General features: G+C 44.9%; 1 long non-coding RNA gene across 4 annotated transcripts in view; it reads left to right on the plus strand.

Annotated features, from left to right (window-relative positions):
- Positions 1–1,405: 1,405 nt before the first annotated feature.
- The window catches only part of LOC147028616 (uncharacterized), a 45,602-nt gene continuing 23,621 nt past the window's right edge, over positions 1,406–23,386 (plus strand). For all 4 annotated transcript variants that reach the window (XR_015057622.1, XR_015057624.1, XR_015057621.1 and 1 more), the window contains exon 1: positions 1,406–1,458. This is a non-coding gene — a long non-coding RNA (uncharacterized LOC147028616). The remainder of the gene's footprint in view (positions 1,459–23,386) is intronic.

The raw sequence follows: 23,386 nt of genomic DNA on the forward strand, positions 1-23,386 counted from the left end.
GACTGTGTGCCAAAGGCTTCCAAATCTGTAACAATATATTGTTTGTTTCCCCCCGAACCGGAGACAAGACGATTGCTGTGTGTGTGTGTGTGTGTGTGTGTGTGTGTGTGTGTGTGTGTGTGTGTGTGTGTGTGTGTGTGTGTGTGTGTGTGTGTGTGTGTGTGTGTGTGTGTGTGTGTGTGTGTGTGTGTGTGTGTGTGTGTGTGTGCGTCCATGTCGATATGTTTTCGCTTTAAAAATGTTTTTCTCTGCAGCCGCTTGGCCGATCGATGCAAAACTTTAAACATTGGAGTTTTTTTATTGCTTATTCCTACGTCTTAAGTCACATGGTGTGTCACTCATGTTGGATGAGGTAAAAAGTTTGGACATCTTTTTCTCCAAAACCACTTCACGAAAAGAATTGAAACTTGTCATCTGTCATCAACTCCCCATGGGGAAAATCGGGTGACGGGGAGTGTTCCAACCATCACTGGTTGAATTGAAATTATTATCTGAAAAAGCTGAAACTTCATATATCTGATCTCTGACCCGATCTGAGTGAAGAATTAAATATTTGACGTTCCTAACCCATGCCAAGAAACGAAGTAACATAATGGGGTGCATGGATGATATGGGAAGATGGGTCATCATAGCAGTGGGCTGTAATGGTGGCGTGTTCAGTTGATGATGGTATTTGTGTTCAGAGTGAACGCGCGAGGTGAGATTATACACTCTACGAGTGCCGTGCTCATTGTCATTGAAATGCTTAAACAGTAAACAGCAACCAAGCAGAAACCTAATAACCAGACAGCCCTCCATATGACTGATCCCCACCTCCCAGGATTGATGTCAACACACTTTAACTATAAATACACAACACTGTACTCATGATCTTTTCTACCCCCATTCACCCTGCCCAAGTACACCCCTTTGCAGATTATTGTTTTCTCTCCTCTCCTTGCAACCAAATTTCATGGTTTTTGTTCCTTCTCTGTTTGAACCCATTTTCCATAACTCTCCTTCTGAAGTTTGAGCCTCATTATATCACTTCAAGTCTGTTGTGTGTCACCTCCTGTGTTGTTTGTTCTCATTATTCTCTACACCAATTCTTCCTCTCTCCCTCTTTTGTTCCTCCATCCTGCTGTTGTTGTGCTTTCCCCATTTCCAATGTGTTCATTGTGTTCTCGACTTTGTTTCCCAAAAAGGAAGATTGTGGAATTATCGTGGAACGTGGTGTACCCTCATTGTTCTTTTCAGCGGGGCTGGCTTCTCCGTCGGTCATGAGGAGGTTTCGTTTTAAAGACAAAAACCGATTTAAACCCGAAATTGACCTGAAGAACGGATAAAGATCCAAGTGTATCAAATAAAACAATAAACTTCACTGAAACAAATGAACGGATTTGTAAAAAAAAAAAATTTCTCGGAAAGACGTGAAACACGATCAAGGGAAGAAAACAACATGTGAAAGTCTTCAATGAGGTGATTGAGGACTGTTGGGGGAAAATCTGTTTGTGTCCGAAGTGTGAGGTTCATATTTATTTATTTATTGTGTGGGGTTGGCGGAAGATCGTGTTGGATGAGGAACGGTCTCTTGAAAGGGAGTGAGTGGTTCGTGATAAACCATTGAGGCCTGTCCAAGCAGTTTGGTGATGTTAATGATTTACCTCGCACTGTACTGTACTGTACTTTAATTCTCTTGAACTGTTTTCAGCCAATTTTAGTCATTTATCGATGTTTGAAACATGAAAGAATCAAGTATCATGAATATTGAATGTGTGTGTATCCTTGGTTGAAAGGCCTCGATCTGAATGGGATGCATTTCCAAATGGGGTGAAGAACGTTTCAGTCCTTCCCTTCCTCTTTAATTTGCGATGACTGTCGGGACAGAGTCAGAGGTGATGACTGACTGATGGGGCAGACAGAGGCGATGACTGACTGATGGGGCAGAGACAGAGGCGATGACTGACTGATGGGGCAGACAGAGGCGATGACTGACTGACTGGGGCAGAGACAGAGGCGATGACTGACTGACTGGGGCAGACAGAGGCGATGACTGACTGACTGGGGCAGAGACAGAGGCGATGACTGACTGACTGGGGCAGAGACAGAGGCGATGACTGATGCGGCAGAGACAGAGGCAATGACTGACTGGGGCAGAGACAGAGGCAATGACTGATGCGGCAGAGACAGAGGCAATGACTGACTGACTGATGGGGCAGAGACAGAGGCGATGACTGACTGACTGATGGGGCAGAGCCAGAGGCAATGACTGACTGACTGATGGGGCAGAGCCAGAGGCAATGACTGACTGACTGATGGGGCAGAGACAGAGGCAATGACTGACTGACTGACTGGGGCAGAGACAGAGGCAATGACTGATGCGGCAGAGCCAGAGGCAATGACTGACTGACTGATGGGGCAGAGACAGAGGTGATGACTGACCACATCATAGCATGTGTGAGCTGTGAGCTCCATTTCACCCATGAGGAAAACAAGTGACAAAAACATTCAAATTCTGACAAGTTTACATCTAAAAACACTTTATGATTTACTGTTTGTAAAATTGCAGTAATTTGGAGCATCACCATCAATTTGGGAATATTTCACAACAGATTGATATCCACATGATGCATCACGAAGTTAAATGCACATCCTTCAATAACAAACATCCAGTAAAAGTGCATCCAAACAATCATTACTGCTTTTTTTTTATTCACTGCAACCACAAGTAAATTTTGGTCTTCCAACTCCATCATAACTTCTCCCCTGGATCTGCTGGGATCTGGTGCATGTCGGCTGTTTGGTCCCTGGAGGCAGTGTTCGTCGGTGTTGACTATTCATTCCCTGGTGGTGATCTGGTGTGTCTCGGTTGTTTCTTTGCCAGAGGGGATCTTGGAAGGTATTGACTGTTCTTTCCCTCGAGGGGATCTTGGAAGGTATTGACTGTTCTTTCCCTCGAGGGGATCTTGGAAGGTATTGGCTGTTCCTTCCCTCGAGGGGATCTTGAGTCTTTGAGGACAAGTCTCAAACCAAGTTTCAAGTTTTTGAGGGTCAATCTCAAGTTGAGTCTCAAGTCACCAGAGTATTACTTCAGTCTTCAACTTGTGTCAAGTCCCACATTTACTTATCGTCGTGTCCAAAAATATTGGCACTCTTGTACTTTTTTTTTTTTCAAATAACTCGCATTTTTCTCCAATAAGTTGAAATTGACAAAAGTATTTGGTCTCCACAATTCTTTATTTCATGGTTAATATCACAGTCACACTTTCACTCTGTCTCTCCGAAAGGACAGTTTTGAATAGGGTGCATCAAACGCCCCCTTTTTTGCAAAAGTTTGAAAAACATAACGTCGATAGGACAGATGTGTTCGAATACATGAAAAAACATTTCTCATTTTTTTTTTCAGAATTTTCGGTCATCATCTTGAGGGTCCACATCGGGGTCAAAGTTCAGGCACACAGCTCCTGCGCATTATTCAGAATAAGTGATATTTTTCATTGTATAGTGATCAAAACTTGTATCTGGTGGTGAAATAATTCTGACATATCGATGTCAGATGATGTGAGCTCCTTTGAGGATGTTCCAGTGAGATGGAGCCAATCAAATTATCTGGGAAATTTGACGAAGAAGCGGGAAACTGGTGATTTTCCCAGAAAAAAAACAACAAAATAGTAACAAATGCCTCGGTTCTGTCAAATTCATGGCTTTATTACCCAGAATTATGTGTATTCATATCAAGTTACTCATAGAATATCCTTAATGATCAAGTTTCAAGCTTTTCCGGAGATTCGGATTCTCTTTCCTGTCATTCTCAGTGACTTGTTGCACATTCTGAAAGTGTTCTTCAGACCTCGTTGCATCGAGACAGTCCGTTCTGAGTTTTCTTAGACGTTCAGCCGCATCATTCGTTACATTGAGTGCTTTGGTTTTAGATTTTGAATCCACATAGGCTCGAAGTGTTGTGCACTCACTCACTTCATAAGTTAAGAATGAATCGTCCAGTTCAAGTTCTTGGAACACAAACCAAGAATCAACTGAGACAAAGTCAGATAGGGAAGATGTCAAGTGAATGTCCTTGGGGAAGTGAGGCTTTCCGAACTCTGTACCAAAGCGCGCAGGCAATAGTCCAAGTTCCTTTGTCCAAACTTTTACAGTCCAACCTGTCCAAATCGTCCAAGCTTTGACATTCATGATCTGCCACGTGTCAAATTCTCTGATAAAACACAATTTCCAGGAAAAAATAACATTTTCCGGGAAACTGTGCCAACAAATTACGAGCCAACCGTTTTACAAACATCACCAAAGGAGCAGTACATTGATATGTCAGAATTATTTCACCACCAGACACAAGTTTTGATCACAATACAGTGAAAAATAACACTTATTCTGAAAAATGAGCAGGAGCTGCGTGCCTGAACTTTGACCCCAATGTGGACCCCCAAGATGATGAATGAAAATTCGGAAAAAAAGATGTTTTTTCATGTATTCGAACACATCTGTCATGTCGCCATTATGTTTTTCAAGCTTTCGCAAAAAAGCGGATTTTTGCACCCTAACCCTCACTTTCCCACACCCCCAGGAACACATCTGGCTGCGGCTTCCCCTCCACTCCCACCTCATGTTTACACGTGTGTTATACCGTCCACCAAACTGTAATGACTTGAATGGGGTATCAGTTGAAACCTGTTATGGATGAGTGGGTGTTCGATTTCCCTAAAACAGGAGCTGAAGTTCTTGGACCTAATGTTTGGCGTGATAACGTTAAAATGTACGAATTAACGCAAATAATGCGCCAGAAGGATGATAAGAAGTATGCTGAACTTCTTAACCGTATGCGTGAAGGCAATCAAACAAAGGATGACATGAAATTGCTGAACACCCGACTCATCAAACCAGGCGAATGTATCAACGTACCGCACGTCTGTTGTTTGAATGCCAGTGTGAACGAACACAACCAAACTCTGTTCGACATCGCTGTCGCTGAAGGTGCTGAAAACACTATCATTGCTGCCCAGCATCTGTCTGTTCAGTCGGACAGCTTCGGTGAAAGGAACTTACGCCAATTTCTGAACAGTGTTAAAGCTTCAGAAATGTGTGCCGGTCTGCAACGTGTGCTTCCTGTTGTCGTCGGTCAGCAGTATGAAATCTCCGTGAACTTGTCTGTGGACGATGGACTCATGAATGGTTCTGCTTGTGTGATAATGAAATTGGACTTCGTACGTCAAGAATCACAAGTCAAAAACATCCCACATATTTTATGGGTCGATTTCCACGATCCTCAATTCGGTGCGAAACAGAGAGCCACCTTCAAAGGATATTATAAAGAAGGTGTACATCAGTCTTGGATTCCAATATTTGCTGTTCGCCGAGAATTCAATTACAATCACTTCCGACTAGCACGGATTCAGATGCCATTACGCCAATCCGCCTCAAAAACTGTGCACAAATGCCAGGGTGAATCCAAAGAAGAAATTGTGACCGACCACACATACAAAGTCTCTCAGCCACATTCACATTATGTCGCCTTCAGTCGGGTCACGAAGCTGCAGGGACTCCACATTCTGAACATGCACAGAAAGATGAGATTAGTGGACAGAAAAAACCGTTTATCAAGACACTGCCACATCAGAAGGGAAATTCATAAACGTGGACAAAAAGGTTCAAGAGGAAATGAAGTGATTGCAGCAACCTTTGAACAGACTGAAGTTGTGCTATACGCCAGTGTACAGTCATCAACTCGGTGTCAATGTCGTATTTCACAATGCACGATCTTTGCATAGTCATTTCACCGATCTCTCATCTGACCCGAATTTCACTTCTGCCGACGTGGTATGCTGTGCTGAAACGAGACTTTGTGTCCGATACCAATACCCTGTTTTCAATGCCGGATTTCGAGTTGAATAGATTCGATCAGCAGTATTCCAACTCTGAACGCAGGCCACCCCACGGTTTAGCCTTGTACACCAAGGATCACATCACCGTTCCCGACAACAGCAGTATCTGTACGGCGGATTATGAATGGTTCCATTCGCGTCTTCAATCACCATTTGGAAAGTTTCAAATTATCTGCTTCTACTGCTCACCAAGGACAACATGGGCAGAATTCCGGCAACACGCACTCATCGAATTCATTTCATTCATCAAAAAAAGAGGATCGAGTCCTACTACTTGGTGATTTCAACCAACTTGCGGAAACACCGTTCGTTATGGTCTTGCGACAGCAGTGCGGCCTCAGACAAATTATCAACGTCCCCACCACAATATACGGCTCCCGTCTTGACCTCCTCTTCACAAATATTTCTGCTGATCTTCTGTCGTCGGGTGTGATCGACACATGTTGGAGCGACCACCGGCTTCTTTGGTGCAACGTTAAAAAAATGAAACCATCACGACCAACGTCAATTTTCAACTGAAAAATCATCAATTTACATCATATTAACTTTGAATTTGAACAGGATTTGCATCGTCCATCACTGAATTTGGAAACCAACTATGAGGTCAAAGGTCAACTCGAGGTCAAACTTTTAAAATTATCAATTTCAATCTGAAAAATAATTAATTTTTTATCCGATTCACCTGAGCCTTGATTAAAATTGTCAATTTTCATGTCAATGAAATGGACAATTTGATGTATCCAAGGTAACCTTTGGAGAGGGGGTGGATTTTGCAAGTATCGTGCTCTGCACGACATCTTTATCTTGTCTTGTTTGTTACTTGCAAAATCGAAGATTTTTTAAGTATACTCGTCAGTCGATTTTGTTATTCTGTTGGGTCGCCGAAATAAGTGACCCTTATTGTCAGTAATTCTGTCTGGTTGTTTGGATGTTTGTTCGTTTGTCATCAGCATAATTGGTAGTAAACGTGGGCCGATTTTGACCAAACTCAGGTGGTAGGTACATCTTATGACCTCGTGCTTTGGAAATTGTGATGGTTGCTCGGGACACTTTGGTTCCCCAGCAACAGCCGAAAAACCTTCAAAATCGGTACCGTTCACGCAAAATCAATTCCGAAAGCCAATATCCCACGTAGGCTTATGAAATTTGGCATGCATCATCTACAGGTGATGCTCCACCAAATATATTCTGGTTTTTGTGATTATATGGAATAGTTTACCCGCAGCGCCCCCTACAAATGGGGTATGCCTGAAAATTGGCGAAAATTGAAGGCCCCCTCGTGACCAGGTGAGTGCATCGATCCGAATGAAACTTTGCAGGTTCATAGCACGCAATGAGTACTACAACTTTGCCTCAGGACATATTGACCGATATTGCTTAGGTCAGGGGTCAGAGGGCAAAAATCGATAATATGCGAGAGCTGGAGGTGCCTTTCGCCAAATGCTACTACTCCTTGGGTTATGGTCAGATGGTCATGAAAATTGACACGGATCATCTGGAATTCATTGTGCACAAACGATCGAGCCGGATTTTCGATTTATATCTTTGTTCACCCACAGCACCCCCTCGAACTTTGGGGATTTCCGATATTAAACCGCATTTTCGGTACTTTTCATTCAAATTGATACCGAGTAGTTATCAGTGGATGGAACTCGATGAGATTTGGTATGCATAATCTTAAGGTGATTCTCTATCCGCTTTATGACATCCATTTTTTTCTATATCTTATAGTTTCCAAATGGTGACCCTCTCAACTTGGGTGTCCATGGGCCATTGAGCATTCTGGCTGAAAATTCAAAGTACAAAGTACCAAGACGGTTGAACCGAATCAAATGAATCTTTACATGCTTATGGACCGTAATGAGTCGTACAACTTTGCTCATTTGCATAATGACCTATCTCGAGTAGGTCAGGGGTCAAAGGTCAAGAAGTGCATTTTTCGGGCGAAATTACCATTCAAGGCACTCTTGCTCCTACACGGATTAACCGATACGAATGAAAGTTCACAGGTACATTGCACTCAATAAGTACTACAACTTTGTTTCAGGACATGTTGACCTATCTTGCTCGGTCAGCGGTCAAAGATCAATGAGTGCATTTTTTGGGCAAAATGACCATTCAAATCCCCCTTTGCTCATACAAGGGTTAACCGATTCGATTGCAATTTCGTAAGTACTTCGTACTCGATTAACTCAGATCAGGGGTCAAAGGTCATCGGATGCTCGGCAACCCATGGCCGCCTCCCGGCTTGTCTGTCTCTCTGTTTCTTTGTTTGTCTCTGTCTATCACCGGCAGGTCACAATTTTAAACTGATCCTCATGAAACTTCACCACATAGTTTGTTTCACAATCAAACCAAACATGGTAGAGTTTGTCATAAAGAAGAAGTCGATTATTTTTCAGGTCAAAAAGTCAACAGAGGCACAAGGTCAACAACTGAGGTGAGATTTCTAAAATTCTCATTTTTCATCCGATTGACTTGATGATTTATATTTCAGGTCACTGAATTCAACCACCAATTATTTTTGAGGTCAACATCAGCGCAAGGTCAACAACTAAGGTGGTATTTCTAAAATCCTCAATTTTCACCGGATTGACTTGAAATTTGAAGAGGATTTATATTTCAGGTCACTGAATTCAACCAGCCAATTATTTTTGAGGTCAACATGGACCAAAAGGTCACCATCGGCCAAAGGTCAACAACTAAACTGGAATCTCTAAAATCCTCACTTTTAATCCCATTAACTTGAAAAGGATTTGCATGTCAACAAAGGCCAAATTTATTTCCTCTCATCACAACTCCCCCTCTTCCCAACCCCTAAAATGTTGTACCTCACCCCTGCCTGCTCCCTTCTTCACCATACCACTACCAAGTCTCATCCATCCCCTCTCCCATAGCTCTCCTGCCTCTTGGCCGTGCCTGCTCTCATCGTCTCTGCTTCCCTCACCCCTCTCTCTCAAAGCAACCTTCACACTCTTTCCCCCTCCAAGCTTCCCTCTCACCATCCTCAAAAACTCCCCTCACCTTCTGCGTCCAATCTCCCCCTCTCTCCCCCTCTCTCCCCCTTCTCAAAGTTGTCCCCCCTCACATCCACAAAGCTGTCTCCTTCCCCTACCCTCTCTCTTCCATCTCAAACCTCCCACTCCTCCAATCTTCAACTTCCCTCTACCCCCTCCCTTATTACTCCCCACTGTGCCTCATCCCATCACGACCAAGCCTTTTCTGTTGCTCATCCGGCCCTTACCCCTTGTTCTTCTGCAATCCCCTACACTCTGTCAACAACTCTCCCTACCCCCCCTCTACTCCTTTGTCCTACCTTCCCCCTCTCCTCCACTCCTCCTTCCTGAACAGTGTTGACCTCAAACATCTGAGGCCTTCGCTGAAACTTGACGGATCTTTCCATACAGGTTGCCGCTGACAAACCAGACATAATCTGCTTTACAGAAACTTTCCTCCTTCAAGACGTCTCTGACTCCCTCGTATCTCTCCCTGGTTACTCCCTCCTCTGGAATGATATAACTGAGCCTCGTCCTGGTGGTGGAGTTGCTCTCTTTATCAAAAACTCTATTCCTCACTCCCCCACACCCCCAGGGATACATCTGGCTATGGCTTCCCCTCCACTCCCATCTCATGTTTACACGTGTGTTATACCGTCCACCAAACTGTGATGCCTCCATTTACACCTCACTGTCCAAAAACATGGACCAACTTCTATACTCTCATCCCAACTCTTTCTTCCCCATATGTGGTGACTTCAATTGTCATCATGCCAGTTGGCTGGGTGTGGGTACCTCTCTCACCTGCCATGGCACTTCAGAAAAAGACTTCTGTGACTCATTGGGACTGACTCAATAAGTCAACTTCCCAACCCGGATCTCAACCAACGGTACTCCATCTCTTCTGGACCTGATATTGAACAATTTCCCTGAGAATATCTGCTGTTCTTCCTTAACTCCAATCAGTTCTTCTGACCACATGCTTGTCAAAGTCGACATCTCTCTCGCTGTTATTAGAGAACCACCTCAGCGCCGTCGAGTCTGGCATTTCACTCAGGCCGACTGGCAAGGACTTCAAGCAGCCATCAAACTTCTGCACTCGTCTCCCATCTCTGCTCTCTCCGACATCAACTCATCTTGGGAATTCTTTCCAAGAAATTTTTTTTCTCTGTCTCTGTCTCATCCCATCTCGTCTTCAGTTGTCATATCCTTCCTCCTGCCCATGGTACACTGAAGCTTGTGGCGGGGCAGTTGTCCTGAAACAACTTGCATTTGCCTCATGGAAGGAAAATCCAAGTGAAGGCAATCTCAATTCCCCCCAAAAAGCTCGGAACAAGTTTGTCTGCTGTGGGAACCTGAGTTCTTCATTGAATATATAATGAGGTAAAATGCCAATTCGCTTGAGTTAATGCTTCAAGAAAGAATTTAATAAGTATATGCTGGCAAAGCTGGTTGGGAGGTATTGCACACATTCCTTAGTACTCGGAAAAGACCTTGTAAAACTTTATCTCTGATTCGCTGGCCCAGATGGCCAGGGCAAGAAATCATATTCTCTTTCCTCCCCTCACCCGGACAATCTGGAGCAAGCACCGATAACAGTTTCTCTTAATAAGTTTCTTAATAATATGTTTCTCATCCTGTGTTTGTGATTTTTAACCTTTCAAAGTTCCATCTGTTGCTTCTTCAAAAGGCCTCTCTTTCTTCAGTTAATTTCCTTTGATGAAAAAACCATGCCCTGGTGAGATCACACATATACTCGTGATACTCCATGTGAAATTTAAGTTTTTGCTTGCGACATCGCTCCAGGCTAAGCTTCCTTGTGCACAAGCTTGTCTTTTATTTGTTCCTGAATAAACAGCTTAAACTGAACTAAAAGTTCTTTCTGCCTCGAGCTGGGCAAAACTGCCCTGACACGACCCATCGGAGAGCCAGTAAACAACATATTTCGTCCTTCTGTGTTCTTTTCTCCTCCTAAAGGCCCGGTCACACCTTGACGTTTTAGCCAGCGATGGCAACGTATTAAAATGTATGTAAAACGCTGGCTGACGTTGAACTTTTGATGTTTTTTTTTTAAGATTCGGACGTATTCATAACGAGTTGGTCGTATGCATAACATATTAGTAATGGACACAGAACGTTTCGTTGTGTTATAGATAACTTATACCAATGAATGCTGAACCTGTTGTCGGCCTACACAACCGATGCCCAACGATAGTCTAACTTCGACATAGTGCGTTGCACGCATCGCCGACGATGTCGTGACGTAGCCTATTAAAAGGCTGACTCACAACGATTCGAATCATAACTGCCGTAGAAATGGAAGTGTCAACATCGCGGTCACACCTTGGCGATCTTGCCAGCGTATGCCGACCTAAGAAAAATGTGTCAAAAACGTTGGGGCACGTCAAATACGGTATGAGTAAGTTTGGTATACGTGAGTAGAACGCTAAAGTACGCTATCATACGTCGTAGTAAGTAGAGTACGTCAAGAAATTTTAAACATGTTCAAAATTTTACGACGTACTCGGCCTATGACACACGTTCCGCATGCGATGGGGATAAGTTTTACACACGATATGCGGACGCTTACACACGTCCACAAAGGCTACTTATAAGCTACTCATAAGTCGAAACACGTCGCGGTAATGTCTTTTTTACGCGAAACTAATTTCTAACTTATGTTTGACGTGCTTTGAACCAATTCTTTACGTAGTCCCAACACACATCGACGTATGTAGACGTATTCCAATGACGTCTTCCGGTCGACAAAAAAAAAAAAAAATTTGTGTGTTTCTAGCTTACAACTGCCATATAAAGACGTGTTCCCAGCGATTTTGGGAATTGGTATATAAAAATGGTGTTCATAAAAGGGGAACCCAACAGTGTTTTCGAGTCCTTTTTGAGTCGATGTCCATGTCAGCAGTAACAGTATCGGTATCATTATTAGTAGTCGTAGTAGTAGTAGGTGAGTGTGAGGGGGAGGGTGTGGGTTATGATGGATCGTCCTTGCGTCCGCGTGTCCACGGGTAGGTTCATAGGCTGCCACTCAACGATTTAAATGGCTGCATCTCCACTATTGAAAGTAGACACTTGCGCTCAACAATTGGATTTTTTTTTACACCCAACGACTTTTAAACGGTACCACTCAGTATTTTCATTGTTTACGATGAACGATTTAAATTGCTGTCACTCGCCTTTGTTTTTTGACGCTGGTGCTCGGAAATTTTAATCGTTTCTATTGAACGTGCTGAATCGCTCAAACTCCACTATTGAAAGTAGACGCTTGCGCTCAACAATTGGATTTTTTTTACACTCAACGACTTTTAAACGGTTCCACTCAGCTATTTTCATTGTTTACAATGAACGATTTAAATTGCTGTCACTCGCCTTTGTTTTTTGACGCTGGGGTTTGGAAATTTGAAGCGTTTCTTCTGAACGTGTTAAAATGCTCAAACTCGACTATTTTAAATCGACGCTGCCGATGGACAATTGGAATCATAGCCAAGCTAGACATCGAAGTGTGAACATCCTCGTCATGCCGAAGAAAAGTTTGAAGAATGCTGCAAATAAGTGTCCTGGCCGTGGCCGTGGACGCTGACGCAAGGACGATCCATTATACCGACGTCTTTCAGCCTATGAGTAACTTAAAAGTAACGTCTGTCGATGTGTGGCAACGATCGTGTAACGTGCCACCAACACGTAAATCATAGGTTAGAAATAAGTTTGGGGTACGCTAAACATTACCTCGGCGTGTCTCAACTTATGATTAACTTACAAGTAGCATGTGTTGACGTCTGTCAACGATCACAGACCGTGCATACAACTTGTGGCCAGCGTAGCGGAACGTGTGAGTCATACGCCGGCATACGTCGTGAAATTTCAAGCATGAAAAAATTTGAGGACAACCGAAAAGTACAACGTTTAAAGCCAGCGTACAACAACGTATGGCAGTGTTTTTCAGCGTGCTCTCAATGTCATCAAAACTTACCCATAACGTATTCAACGTGTGCCAGCGTTTTAGAAAAAAAATTCAAAAATCGGCATACGTTGGCTAAAACGTCAAGGTGTGACCGGGCCTTAAGATAGAGATTTTGCTGTCAAACCTCGACTCAGATTCTGCAACCGATCCAGACGGCATCAGCCCACGTGTCCTAAAAACCTGCTCCTCTGCTCTTGCTCGCCCTCTCTCTGTTCTATTCACCCTCTCATTTGCTCAAGGTCATCTGCCGTTTTCTTGGAAATCAGCAAACATTACCGCTTTGCAAAAATAAGGTGCAAAAACAGATCCCTGCAACCACAGACCAATCAGCCTTCTCCCAATCATCAGCAAGGTTATGGACTCAATCATCACTTCAGATATTAAATCCTTCCTCTTCTCCAATGGCTTGATTTCCGATCATCAATTTCGGTTCAACCAGGTCACTCGACCCTGGATATGCTGCTCCTGCTTTTGCAACAATGGATGGAGGTAGTCAATGCCAGACATGAAATCAGAGCCATCTCCCTCAACATATCGTGTGTCTTCGATGTGGTTTGGCACTCTGCCCTGCTCACCAAACTCTTCCTGAGGTGTCCAAGGACATCTCCACTCATGAGAGGCAGAATTCCTCTCCTGTCAGTCAACTTGTGGCTCTTAATGGAATTCTCTCATCCCCTCTTCCTGTCCAGACTGGAGTTCCACAAGGCAGTGTTCTGGGTCCTGTTCTTTTTCTGATTTTCATCAATGATCTCTCTGACTCTCTGGAAAATCCTCTTCATCTCCTTGCTGATGACTCCATCATCCTCCTCACTCTCTGCAGATCTGAATAAAATCACAAGCTGGTCCAACACTTCGAACATGTCTTTCAATCATGACAAATCTCACATTCTCACTATGCCTCTCCAAAAGGACCATCTGGAGCCCCCCTCCCCCCATCTACTTTCTCAACAATCCTCTGGAAGCAGTCCTCTCATTCTAACTTGTGGGTCTCACTGTCTACCACGATCTTTCCTGGGGAAGCCATATTTCCAAGCTGGCCTCCAAATCCCGTCGCCAGCTGTGAATCCTCCGTCATGCAAAGTCCTTCCTCAGCACACCTGAGCTCGGTCCACGTACAAAGCTTTCATTCCCAGCGTGATGGAGCACTGCTTTCCCCTCTGGGCTGGTGCTCCCGCCTCTCACCTTTCTCGGTTTCACGCTGAGGACACCAAGGCATTTTGGATCATTGGTATCTCCCGTGATGAGGCTGTCTTTGGGTCTCTCACCGCAGACAGGTCGGTGGTCCTTTTGTTTTCGACCGTCTCCTCTCCTGCCACGCCTCCCTTGCTCTGACTGTGACCAGTCCCCCCATATTTCCACAGGGTGCTCAAGGTCCACCAGCAACCCCTTCTGGTAAAACCACCAAAATCACGAATCACTGCTCACCTTCACTCTTTCATTCCTCTTTTTTCCTGCCTTTGGAATAAACTCCCTCACTCTGTTCAATCCCATTCTTCCCTTCAGGCCTTCAAAACAGCTGTTCACCACCACCTCTTATCATCCCCCATCCAAAACCTCGATCCTTTCTACCCCCGTTAATTCACCCCAAACCCACCTCCTTCAAATTCCCTGCTTTCCTTCTTGAAAGTCCCTGTCGTGTCCATCTTGTATACCCCGTGTTCCCCGCCCAATCCCTCTCCCTTCCACAGATCTCCGAATGTCGCTGTTCCCCACTGTTTTTTCTTCCCACTCCTGCCCCCCCCCCTTTTGCGGTGCATTGTGTGTTCGCTCCCATACGAGCCTCGACCAGGTATACAAAAAAAATCAGTGAAGACGTGACTCGATCCCAGAGAATTTTTTTTTTGAGTTGCAGACGATGGCTCGGATAGAATCTTGACGGATATATAAAATAGTCAAACGGAAGATAAATGTAGGATCGAGAGCGTTTTTGCAAACTACACTGTGGACGTTATATCTTGAAATGCAGCAGCAAATTGTCTGAGTGAAAGAAACACTTCATGTGATTAGATTATGTTTTTTAGATCCTCGTGGAGGATCTCTTGGTCTTACTCACGTTGTTGTTCTTCATCTTCTTCTTGTGGACTTTTTTGTTTCACAGCCTACAGTTTTCATCGAAACTTCCTGAAACTTGGCATATATATGTAAAAATACCCTGCACAGACAGTAACCATCTCCGATTTTGGAAATTCTTCCAAGAAAAAAGTTATGACGTCAAAATATCTCCGCTAATGTTAATCGACGAAAAAATTATTTCCGAAACTGGGCAAGCTTTTTGAATTATGTTTGTGGGAATCGAACAGGGCATTAGCAGAGATGAATTACCGCACATATGATACATCACTATGACGTCATATCAATTTTTATGACGTCATTCCTATTTTTTGACATTTTTTGTTTCACAACCCAGAGTTTTAATCGGATCTTCGTGAAACTTGCCATGTATATGCAGAAAGCCCACGCGCAGACAGTAACCATCTCCGATTTTGGAAATTCTTCCAAGAAAAAAAGTTGACGTCATAATATCGCCGCTAATGGAAATCGCCTATACCATTATCTCCGAAACTAGGCAAGCTGTTTGAATTTTGTTTGCGGGAATCAAGCCAGGCATTAGCACAGATAATTTATCGCAAACCTGAGACATCACAATGACGTCAGATTCGTTTTTATGACGTCATCATTAAGAGGACGAGGATCTTAGCTCATTTGAGCTTGTTTTTTCAATCATTGGTTGTTCAACATGAACATTTCAGACTGCACAGTTAATTATTTTAAATGAGGAGTTTATTTCATTTCTGTGTAGTTTGTCTGGGACACAAGTTTCATCAAGATCGGATCAAAGTCCACGGAGTTATGCTCTGGACAGACAGACACACCGACATAACGAATACAGTGGTCATTCTGGCTGGCGCTCGTGAACCAAAAACCTCAAATGTTCAAATCAAATCAAATGTTGGTCCATGTTGACCTCAAAAATAATTGGCGCTCGTGGATGAGAGGGGGGGGCAACTTTGAGAAGGATGAGTGAGGGGGATGAAAGGTGGGAGAAAGGTGAGGGGGGAATTTTTGAGAGAGGTGAGAGGGAGGCTTGGAGGGAGAAGAGTGGGATGGTTGCTTTGAGAGTGAGAGTGAGGGGTGAGGGGGGTGAGTTGGCACTGAAGTTGGAAAAAAAGAATGGTTGATGGAAAGCGAACATCCATGGCAAACTGTGGTTTTTCAAAGTTTTAGGTCAGAGATGCGATTTAACACAATTCTTGATGGATGCAATGAAGGCGAATTCAGAGAATGGAGAGAAGAAGCGCTGTCATAGTTGGATTTTTAGGCAATGAATGAAGGAGAGCTCGAAATGAGAGCAGTCTGTTAAAATAGCAGAAGAGTAGTGCATTATGAAACAGTAAAGAGTACCACATGTGTGAGAGAGGAAGATGAAGCATTATAAGATCGTTTTTGTTGTTAATATTAATGTTTGAGAGAGTTCAACAGATTAGATCATGGAAGTGTAGAAAAAAATCGAGGAAGAAGACGAGGAGGAAGTTAAGAGGAAGAAGAAGAAGCAGAATCGGGAGAAGGTGAGCGTGTTGTTGTTGTTGTTGGGTATTTTTATTTTTTTTGAGATAAGAAAGATTAGTTGGGAGAATGGGGGATGTTTGGAAAGTGAGGAGGATGAAAATTGAAGGTAATGGGGAGGATAGTAATTGAAGGTAATGGGGAGAAAAAAAAAACAAAAAAAACAACAACAACAAAAAATCGATCGAACACCAAGTGGAACTGGTAGGCCTCAAGCCTAGGCCAAGGCCGAGGCCTCAAACACCAGGTAAGAACGTCAACAAAAATACTCACAAAATCGCACAATTTTTGAAACAAACCCGAACTTGGACTTCCGGTTCCGGTTTTGAGCGGCAAGAGGTCTCCTTCGGGGCTCCCTGCTGACATTCTCAAAGTTAAGTTCCAGTTGTTATTTGTCCCGTTTTAACTGTTTAATCTTCTCACCTACATGTTATTGTGTGTTCCTAGTTCGGTTTTGTTTCAAAAATCGTGCTATTTTGTGAGTATTTATGTCGACGTTCTTACCTGGTGTTTGAGGCCTAGTCCTAGGCTTGAGGCCTACCGGTTCCACTTGGTGTTCGATCGTTTTTTTTGTTTGTTTGTTTGTTTTTTCTCCCCATTACCTTCAATTTCTATCCTCCCCATTACCTTCAATTTTCATCCTCCCCACTTTCCAAACATCCCCCATTCTCCCAACTAATCTCTTTCTTATCTCAAAAAAAAAAAAAATAAAAAAAAAATATATATATACCCAACAACAACAACAACAACACGCTCACCTTCTCCCGATTCTGCTACTTCTTCTTCCTCTTAACTTCCTCCTCGTCTTCCTCGATTTCTTTTTTTTTTTTTACACTTCCATGACCTAATCTGTTGAACTCTCTCATACATTAATATTAACAACAAAAACGATCTTATAATGCTTCATCTTCCTCTCTCACACATGTGGTACTCTTTACTGTTTCACAATGCACTACTCTTCTGCTATTTTAACAGACTGCTCTCATTTCGACCTCTCCTTCATTCCTTGCCTAAAAATCCAACTATTACAGCGCTTCTTCTCTCCATGCTCTGAATTCGCCTTCATTGCATCCATCAAGAATTGTGTTAAATCGCATCTCTGACCTAAAACTTTTAAAAACCACAGTTTGCCATGGATGCTCGCTTTCCATCAACCATTCTTTTTTCCAACTTCAGTGCCAACTCACCCCCTCACCCCTCACTCTCACTCTCAAAGCAACCATCCCACTCTTCTCCCTCCAAGCCTCCCTCTCACCTCTTTCAAAAATTCCCCCTCACCTTTCTCCCACCTTTCATCCCCCTCACTCTTCCTTCTCTAAGTTGCCCCCCTCTCATCCACCAACCTGCCTCCCTCCACTGCCCTCTCACCTCCATCTCATCACTCCACCTCCTCAAATACTCAACTGCCATCTTCCTTGTCTCTTGTCCCCCTCTCTCCCAGCACCACAGAGCCTTTTCTCCTCCTCATTCGGCCCCCTCCCCTCGCTATTCTGCAATACCCCACACTCCTTCAGCAACCCTCCTTACCTCCCCCTCGTCCCTCGTCCTACCCTCCCCTGCCCCTCCACCTCCTGCACCCAAAGCCTCCTCCCCTACCTCTTCATTAAAAGTGTGAACCTCAAATATCCGGGGCCTTCGCTCAAACCTTTCAGATCTTTCCATGCAGGTTGCCACTGACAAACCAGACATTATCTGCCTAACAGAAACTTTCCTCTCCCAAGACGTGTCTGACTCCCAAGTATCTCTCCCTGGTTACTCCCTCTTACGGTATGACAGACCTGAGCCTCGTCCTGGTGGAGGTGTTGCTCTCTTCATCAAAGACTCTATTCCTCACTCTCCCTGCACTGCTCTCACTCCCCCACACCCCCAGGAATACCTCTGGCTTCGGCTTCCCCTCCACTCCCACCTCATGTTTATATGTGTACTGTACCGTCCACCGAACAGTGATGACTCCATCTACACCTCACTCTCCGAAAACATGGACCATCTTCTATCTTCTCATCCAAACTCTCTCTTCCTCTTATGTGGCGACTTCAATTGTCATCACGCCAGTTGGCTAGGTGTGGGGACCTCTCTCACCTGCCATGGGACATCAGCAAAAGCTTTCTGTGACTCATTGGGACTGACTCAATCGGTCAACTTCCCGACCCGGATCTCAACCAATGGTACTCCATCTCTTCTGGATCTGATTTTGACAAATTTCCCTGACAATATTTGCTGCTCTTCCTTCGCTCCAATTGGTTCTTCTGACCACGTCCTTGTTAAAGTGGACATCTCTCTGGCTGTTATCAGAGAACCACCTCACCGCCGTCGAGTCTGGCATTTCACTCAAGCCGACTGGCAGGGTCTCCGAGCAGCCATCAAACTTACAGACTGGTCTCCTATCACTACTTTCTCAAACATCAACTCATCCTGGGAATTCTTTCAAAGAAACTTGCTCTCCCTCATGCACAGATTTATCCCCTCTCATGTTCAGTTGTCTTACCCTTCCTCCCGCCCTTGGTTTACTGAAGCTTGTGGCGAGGCAGTTGTCCTGAAACAACTTGCCTTTGCCTCATGGAAAGCAAACCCAACTGAGGGCAATCTCAGTTCTTTCCACAAAGCTCGGAACAAATGTGTAGCTACCCTCAGGAGAGCCAGAAAACAACATCTTTCTCATCTCAAGTCTGAACTCTCAAACCTCTCTCCCTCCTCAAAATCCTGGTGGCGTTTAATCAAATCTGTTTCTGGTGTATGTTCCCCCTCCATCCCCTCCCTTACCTCAAATGGCCGCACTGCTGATTCCACACGTGATAAAGCTGAATGTCTAAACTCGGTGTTTGCAGCTAAATCTTGTGTCCCAAACCCATCACTATCTCTACCCACTTTACCCAGTCGTACCCAACTGTCCCTGGACTCTGTGTCCTTTTCTCCTGACAAGGTGGAGAGCTTGCTTTCAAACCTCGACTCAGATTCTGCAACCGGTCCAGACGGCATCAGCCCACGTGTCCTCAAAGCCTGCTCTTCTGCTCTTGCTCACCCTCTCTCTGTTCTATTCACCCTCTCATTTTCCCAAGGTCATCTGCCATCTGCTTGGAAATCTGCTAACATCACTGCCCTGCATAAAAAGGTGCAAAAACAGATCCCTGTAACTATAGACCAATCAGCCTTCTCCCAATCATCAGCAAGGTTATGGAATCCATCATCGCTTCAGACATGAAATCCTTCCTCTTCTCCAATGGCTTGATTTCCAATCATCAATTTGGTTTCAGACCAGGTCACTCTACCCTAGATATGCTGCTACTGCTCTCCCATCAATGGATGGAGGTCCTCAATGCCAGACAGGAAATCCGAGCCGTATCCCTGGACATATCACGTGCTTTTGACACAGTCTGGCACCCTGCCCTACTCACCAAACTCTCTTCCCATGGTATTCAAGGCCATCTCCACTCATGGCTCGCAGACTTCCTCTCCTGTCGCAGTCAACGTGTGGCCCTAAATGGAGTTCTTTCATCCCCTCTTCCTGTGCAGGCTGGAGTTCCTCAAGGTAGCGTTCTGGGCCCTGTTCTTTTCTGGTTTTCATCAATGATCTCTCGGACTCTCTGGAAAATCCTCTATTTCTCTTTGCCGATGACTCCACCCTCTGCCGTACCATCTGTCATCCCTCAGACCGGCAAGCAGCAGCTTCTTCGCTCACTGCAGATCTGGATAAAATCACAAACTGGTCCAACACGTGGAACATGTCTTTCAATCCAGACAAATCTCACACTCTCACTATGTCTCTTCGAAAGGACCGTTTACAAAACCCCCCCATCCACTTTCTCAACAATCCTCTGGAAGAAGTCTTTTCTTTCAAGCTTCTGGGTCTCACTATCTGCCATGACCTTTCCTGGGAAAGTCACATTTCCAACCTCGCCTCAAAAGCCAGTCGCCGACTGGGAATCCTCCGTCGTGCAATGTCCTTCCTCGGCCCTCTTGAGCTCCTGACCACTTACAAAGCTTTTGTCCGTAGCCTGATGGAGTACTGCTCTCCCCTCTGGGCTGGTGCTCCTGCCTCCCACCTTTCTCGACTTCACGCTGTCGAAACCAGGGCTTTTAAGATCATTGGCATCTCCCGCAATGAAGCTGAGTCTTTGGGCCTCTCACTCAATCACCGCAGGTTGGTCGGTGGTCTTTCTGTCTTCTACCGACTCCTCTCCAGCCTTGCCCCCCCTGCTCTCTCTGCGATTTGTCCCAACCACATTTCCACAGGGCGCTCAAGGTCCGCCAACAACCCCCTTCTGGTAAAACTACCAAAATCACGAATCACTGCTCATCTTCACTCTTTCATTCCTCTTTTTTCCCGCCTTTGGAATAAACTTCCTCACTCTATTCTTTCCCATTCTTCCCTCCAGGCTTTCAAAACAGCTGTTCACCACCACCTCTTATCTTCCCCCATCCAAATCCTCGATCTTTTCTACCCCCGATAATCCACCCAAGCCCACTTCCTTCAATTCTCCTGCTTTCCTTCCTGAAAGTCCCTTTAATGTCCATCTTCCCCTCGCCATGTTCCCCGTCCCATCCCCATCCCTCTCCCTTCCACAGTTCACCTGGGTCTGTTCCCCAATGTTTTGTCCCTTCCACTCCCGCCCCTCTTGTCTCATGCCTCTTTGCTGTGAGTTGTGTGTTAGCTCTCATACGAGCCTCGACCAAGGTATACAAAAAAAAAAAAAAAAAAAAAAAAAAAAAACTAGGAACACACAGTAACATGTAGGTGAGAAAATTAAACAGTTAAAACGGGACAAATAACGACCGGAAACTTAACTTTGAGAACGTCAGCAGGGAGCCCCAAAGGAGACGTCTCGTCACTCCAAACCCGGAACCGGAAGTCTTTGCAAATGACTCACTGACTTAATGACTGATTCTGACTCACTGACTGGCTCTCTCATCTACGGACACTGCTCAATCACAAAAGCTCACTTGAGTAAAGTCCAGGTGAGTTTTAAAAAGGCAAATAAAACAGAAAACCTACTCCGTGCGGTGGTGTGCCGAGGTGACGTCCATGAGACAGCAGTCTCCTCAGGTTAGCTTGAGGCAGTGCCTTCGTGTTGGTGCCTGGAATGTCCAATCCCGAAGAGAGGGTGATCATCTGTCTCTGCTATCATCTCAGCTCCAGCATTTGGGCATTGATATTGCAGCACTCTGAGGTTCGGAGTGTGCATAGTGGCGAGATCATGGCGGGTGTTTACACCTACTACTGGTCTTGTTGCTCTGATGGTTACCATAACCAAGGAGTTGCTGTAGCTGTGTCCAATAAGTTTACTCATGATAATTGAGCTAATACTGGCCAACAAACGTATCATGAGACTCAGGATTTGTCACTCCTTGGGTGTCATTTCTCTGGTCTCTGCCGATGCTCCAAATAAGACAAGTGATCTCGATCTGAAGGAGGCATTCTATGCCACGCTCAAGTCATTGGTTGATCGGTGCACCAGGCGAGACACTTCCATTCTTGGGGGATTTCATTGTATTGACTGGAACTGGTAGGGATGGTTCTGAGATGTGTTGGTCCCCATGGGTCTGGAACTGTGAACCAGAATAGCACGAAGTTCCTTGATTTTGCAAGAAGGCATGGACTTAGGGTGGCTGGTTCATTGTTTCAGTGCCAACAGGCTCATCGCTGTACTTTGCATTCCAACGCTGGTGGTGTGGCAAAGGAGGTTGATCACATATTCGTGATGGGTGCTGGAAGATGGAAGATGAATCAACTGCAGGGTCTCCCAGAGTGCTCAGTTCCTCAATACCGACTACCAGCTTGTTGCAACTGAAGTTGCAGCTAAAATCCAGGAGAATGGTACCATCCCTGTCTAAGCTGGATGTTGGCAAGGTCTTGGATCAAAGGGTAAATAAGGAGTTTGTGAATAGGCTGAGTGGGGATTTGGGAGATCTGGGTGTTTTGGGAATCCTGAAGAGTTGTGGAGTGCCTTTAAGCCCACCATCCTTGATATTGCTGGTGGGATGTCTTGGAACTCACCGTGGGGCGAAGAAGAACTTTGTCTCCGAAGGGAAACTACAAACCATTGACCAGAGTCACAGGGCCAGGCTTAATGGCCGAGCTGAGCTGTTCAGGGAGTTGAGGCGTAAAACTGCCTGCACTGAAGGTGGTACAAGGAGGCCTATGTGTGAGGAATCTGAAGAAGTAGTGAATGACCTGTGGTCAAGTGATTCTCGTCCTTCTTTCAGAGGAATTTGTGCATTGCCTTCCACTAAGCCCATCCACCAGTGTACTGCAGTTGGAGTGGAGGGTGGTGGCCTCTTGACAGAGGAGTCCAAAGTGAAGGCCCATTGGGCTGGTTATTTAGAGACCTGTTTTCACAGCCCACTGGGCGGCTGTACCAGGCTGACCCACTAGCTCTTGATTTGGATGTCAGGGGTGTAACTATCCCTATTGTTGATCCTCCAATCAACTGTAAACCACCTTCGTTTGTGGAAACACAGGCTGTAGTGAACCAGTTGAAAGGGAATAAAGCTCCTGGGATCTGTGGTATCCTTGCTGAACTTCTCAAAGCTGGTGGAAATGCTGTACTTGTGTTGTTGCATACAGTTCTGTGCTCTGTCTGGAACACAGGCATCATCACAACTGACTGGAAGAGGGCTCTTGTTGTCTCTCTGGAAAGGGAAGGGTTATCAGCAGGAATTCAACAGCTATCGAGGGGTAGCACTGCTTTCACTGACGGTAAGGTCTTTGCTCTGATAATTATTGACAGGGCTTGCCAACATCTGCTTGAGCACCAGCACCCAGCGCAGTCTGGTTTTACACCACAGAGCTCAACGATTGACCGCATTCTCGCTCTTTGGATCCTCACCGAACGGAGATGAGAGTTTCGGCAAGGGCTACTTGCAGCCCATGTTGATCTCCACAGATCATTCAATTCAGAGAATTGGGATGCCCTCTGGAGGATTCTCGATTTTCGTGGGGTGCCACCAAAGCTGATCAATGTGATTTCTGAACTATA

This window comes from Eptatretus burgeri, chromosome 4, assembly GCF_056783735.1.
Source record: "Eptatretus burgeri isolate ZD-2024b chromosome 4, Ebu_testis_v1, whole genome shotgun sequence".
Lineage (NCBI taxonomy): Eukaryota > Metazoa > Chordata > Myxini > Myxiniformes > Myxinidae > Eptatretus > Eptatretus burgeri.